Source organism: Aphelocoma coerulescens (assembly GCF_041296385.1).
Source record: "Aphelocoma coerulescens isolate FSJ_1873_10779 chromosome W unlocalized genomic scaffold, UR_Acoe_1.0 ChrW_unloc_scaf_4, whole genome shotgun sequence".
Taxonomy (NCBI): domain Eukaryota; kingdom Metazoa; phylum Chordata; class Aves; order Passeriformes; family Corvidae; genus Aphelocoma; species Aphelocoma coerulescens.
In genome coordinates this window covers 2,435,969-2,440,965 of record NW_027184083.1, presented here as the reverse complement: position 1 = coordinate 2,440,965, position 4,997 = coordinate 2,435,969, and positions in this window count along the sequence as shown.

Sequence of the window (4,997 nt, the reverse complement as noted above, 5' to 3'; positions counted from 1 at the left end):
TACTGAAGAAGAAGAAGAAGAAGAAGAAGAAGAAGAAGAAGAAGAAGAAGAAGAAGAAGAAGAAGAAGAAGAAGAAGAAGAAGAAGAATTATTTTCACCTTGTGACAATCTTACATAGTAGTCTATCACCTAATTGTATTTTCTAGTTCTTGTCTGATAGTTGGCAATTTTTTCCATGGACAAAGGTCAAAACAGTGCTGTTCAGAGGGGTAAAAACCCTTAAAAACAGGCAGAGGAATATTCTCTGCACTCTGGGTTCCTACTCTAAACGTGAAGGCAACATAAAAGCAAGCGAATACATGTAATGAGACAGTAAAGTCACACTGAGCAAGAACAAACAGGATAATGCATATAATCCACAGCACATGGCAAAAGGATAGTAACTTAGAACAATACACTTTCAATTGCCTAAATATTGTACCATCACCCAGAGTCTGCAGTAGCTTGCGAGCCCTGTTTCACCATGAGGACTTGGAGAACCTTCCCAGGCAAGGCTCCCAAGTTTACCTCAAAAGGGGGTCCAGCTTTTAGAAGCCCAAATCCGCAAGTCAAAGTGACTCAATTACGTTTCTAGTGCAGAAACACCTGGGTCTGTAGGTATGCCTCCCAACCAGGTAGGGCCAGGGCTTGGCCAGAGCCAAGGCCTTAACTGGAAGGGTTCCCTTATATATCCTACAGATAGACCTGTAGTAATGGCAGCTGGGAAAGTTTCTTAAAGAGATACATATCTTACAGATAGCTACACAACAGTATGTGAAAGTTTGTAAAGCAGTCGACTTTGTCATTTATCCTTAGCTAAGTAGTCAATGGTACCATAAACAAACTGCAAACTACTAAAGAAACACACATGTAATATCAAATAATATCTTTTGGATAATGCCTTTCATGAAAAGCCGGTGAATTCACGCTATTATATTAAGAGCATAAGACATCTACAGTAACTGATTCTAAGAAATCGAGAGTATACTTCTCTACACATCTATGCATATAAGATAATAAGGCAAAGCACTGAACAGCTTACAATCAATAATATTCATAACTTGCAATTGTTACTCATCCTTCTCTGCAACTTACGAAAGACAAAACAGACTGTCATGAATAATCATCTTAATTGAGCAATGCAGAACATTCATAACCATAGAATTTGCAATGAATTTAATGACCTAACAAGCCGAATCCTCACATATTTTTACAACTTATTATCTTATTTTCATAAACAGTCGCTTACCAATCCTTTATCATAATTGTTTCAATCTGTCCATTCCTATCTCTATAGCAAAAGAACTGTATCATTCAATTTAAATTAGCATATTTCAACAGAAGCTAAACTTAACTTCACTCAAAATAAATGTTACTCAAAAGTAACAGAAAGTAAACTGAACAGAACTTAAAGTTAACATCACTGAAACTGAACAGCAATTAGCCTTAATATAGTTTAAACTTACAAGACCTTTAAAATAAAACTTAAACTGAACATACTTAGACTTGATTTTGCTTAAACTTAACAACACTTTAAACTAACAGAACTTTAAATGTAACCCAATATCAAATTAACAGAACTTAAACTTGACATGACTTAAATTTAACAACAGGTAAACTTAGTAGAACTTAGCCTTAGCATCACTTAAACTGTACAAACTTGCACTTAGCAAAACTCAATATTAGCAGCACGTAAATTTAACAAAACTAAAGTCAGAGTGGAGAGTGTTCCTTTAAAGGTGTCAAATACAGCAGAATGTAACTCATCTTGACTTCATCAGTGCAAGAAAGCTACCAAAAATTTTGTCACATACCAGTTAAGAAACAATAAGCAAGCAGACAACTGATTTGTAAATGAAATAACAGCAACATGGATGTACTGGAGACATCATAAAGGTGTGGCAAATACATTGTGATTTGTCATAATTCAGCTTTGAGAATACCTCATGGTAACGAGAAACATTATTGAAAACATCCGTTCACAGTCAGGACCTTTTTGGTATAAGCACAATTTTGCAGGATTTTCCAATCTGCAGCTGTACTCCAAAAAAACAAATGACAGCATTGTATGTCTTTCAGTAGTTTTCTGGTATAAGCATAAATTTGTTAGGGTCTTTTAAGATGCAGTTTATAAGGCACAGTACAGTCACCAAATCTCTGGCAATTTCTCAGATGTGCTGAAAAATATTGTGAATGTGCTCAAGGTGTTAACAAGCTGTGAGTTAGAACTCACTGGCAACCTTTCCCACACCACGAACACAGGAAGGGAAAGGAAGAGCAGGGCAGAAGCAGGAAGCTGGACTCTTCTTCGAGTGGAACAAATTCCCTGCAACTCAGTTTTCATTAATTAAAAAAGGCACTTTGAAAAAGTATGCAGGAATGGAGCTTAACCAGTCCCCTGGGCCCCCCCGCACGGGGTGGGTGCCTGAGTCTCCCAAGCGGAGTGTGGGGCGGGTGCCAGGGCTTGCCTGTCTCTCCCCACTGCCCTCTTCAGCTTGGTGATACACAGTGACAGAGATGGCAAGACAGGTCTTTTGTGATTGTCAGTATGGTAGATTTGACCTTGGGCTACTAAAGGTAAAGCACCGAGGGCCTTATAACACTGCCCTGAGCTTTGTACAAGTAACTATGTTAGGTCAGTGGGTGTATAAAACTGACACGTGTATTATAAGCAGCTACAAAGCCATGGTTTCAGATGTTTCTAAAGGAGTATGCTATTGTTTACTCCCCTGTTTGCCTGTTTCCGTAAAATAGAGAATATCAAAAGTTTCAGCTACTGAGCAGATAACACATACTCAGAAAGCAAGCCTGTTTTGTAAAGCAGTGTCACTTTTAGTCATTTTTCCAGTCCATCACAGCACTTGAGCTGTTTTGATATGAAGTCTAATTCTGATTTATAAAGGGCAAGGAAGAACAGCTACACTTGAGCCACTAAACAGCTGTACTTATTAGAAAAACTGTTTCATGTTTGTCCATAATGAATGATCCACAATAAAATTAAATGTCAGAGCCGGTACAGGTCTGTCCACTTCTGCAGTGGAGAACCATAAATAACTTCTGAGATAACAGTAATGAGGGAGTGAGGAAAGGAATGCTTGATTGATGAATGGCTAAAACCTAGCATGGGCCTCACCCAACAACCCTTGTAAATCATGCAACGTGTTAACATCAGGTTTTAGAGCTAATTGCTATTTTCAAGGAGGATTCTACCAAACTTTCCGAGAGGCTACATAAACATAGGTAATGCTCTGAGGGCACCAAGAAAGGAAATGCTTTTCCTGGTACACAAGTTCCTATCAGAGCAAAAATTTGATATTAAGTCAGTCCAGTCAGACTTTCAAGTCAAAATTCTCAAAAAGGCAGTATACATTTTACATGACAAGTTGTACCAATCATGCAATATATAAGCATTGCTGTTGAAGAAGTTTGAACCTTGCTAAGCAGCCTCAAAGCAAGGAATTACGTAATGCTACTGGCATGCAGAGAGTACAGCCACACCACTTAGCCTTGAATCTCTCTAATAAACAATCCTGTTAGAATTTACAGCTTACTGAAAATAAAAGTTACTTTTAACAAAAGCCAAAAATGTTCCTGAACCACGGGGGGAGCTGGCAGGAGAAAAGCTGCTTGTGTAGGAGCTGTCACAGATGAAGCCGCAGTGGGAGAGTCATCCTGCAGAGCAGCTTCTGCAGGGGGGCTCCCTGGGCCGTTTTGGTCGCAGTGGCGGTGGCCGAGGGACTGCGCCATTGCTCCACTCATCTGCAGACAAAGGTGGACAAAGTGGATCTGTGGGAGCAAAGGGGGCAGGGCAGCCTGCACAGGACTCAGGACCAACCTCGGCTGTCACCCTGCTACACAGTTCACCACCGACTCCAGCCGTGTGTGTTGCCGTGGAGCCATCCCCCCCTCCCTTCCAAGGAGTTCTGCCGTTGCTAGTCCTGCTCCTTTTTTACAGCTTTCAAGGTTTCCAGCACCACCCTCCAGGTAATCATCAAATTTTTGGCAGTCTCCTTAACACTAAATGCATTTGCAGAGGGAGCTTCCAAACCCTAGCTCTTGCACCATAATAACAGGGCTTTAAAGGTATGCTTATCTTCTTGGGATTCATTAGCTCCCATTTTTTCTTTTTTTTCGCCCAGTGTTTTACCTCAAAGGGTACTCAATCTGGATCGAGGGCTTTTTAGAGCATCTTTCTGTTTGCTGGGGTACCCACCTCAGGCCATGTTCGGGAGATGGCCGCTCGCAGGCAGCCGCCTGAAGAGTTGTTGTAGCACGTCAGGTTAGAATCTTGTTGGGTTCGAATCACGTCAGGCCTGATCACGTCGGGATCACCAGATGTCGCAGTTGAGGCAGTTCACGACACATATATACACTGACAACTCCAGGCAGTGGCAAAAGCATCTTTAATTCTACAAAGCCTCTTTTATACAGTTTCTTGGCATTCATACTGTGTCCCCATTGGCTTCTACATTAACACCCCACAAAACTACTGGTTACTTGCAACTAACACCCATCTAAAACAATCTAAAGCAAATATCAGCTTCCCTAGATCAGCTGTGCTTTCTACATCTGTTGTTTATGGTTTCTTGCTTCTATTGAAGCTATAATTCTCATGGGTACAAACTGAATTCTGAAGGGTACAAAGTGATTGCGTCCAAGTCGGGCTCTGTGAATCTTTCAGAGCAGCTTGTCAGTTTCCACAGTGGGCTAGCGAAAATGTCTCCCCTGAGGGTAGATGATCCCCTGGAAGGAACTTTCCAGTTACTACAGCCCCTTTACAGAACAAGATCCTGTCAAACACAATGAGGATGTTTCCTAGGGGAGGCTGTCTACTGCACTCCCAACTCCCAAGGGGGCATTTGAAAGCCCAGCTTTACCCCTATCCTCAAATATAGCAGCAATGGTGAATTCGGGGGACACGAACCTCATGAAGTTCAATAAGAAGTGCCAAGTCCTTCCCCTCTGCTTTGCACTGGTGAGGCCACACCTGGAGCCCTGTGTCCAGTTCTGGGCTCTCC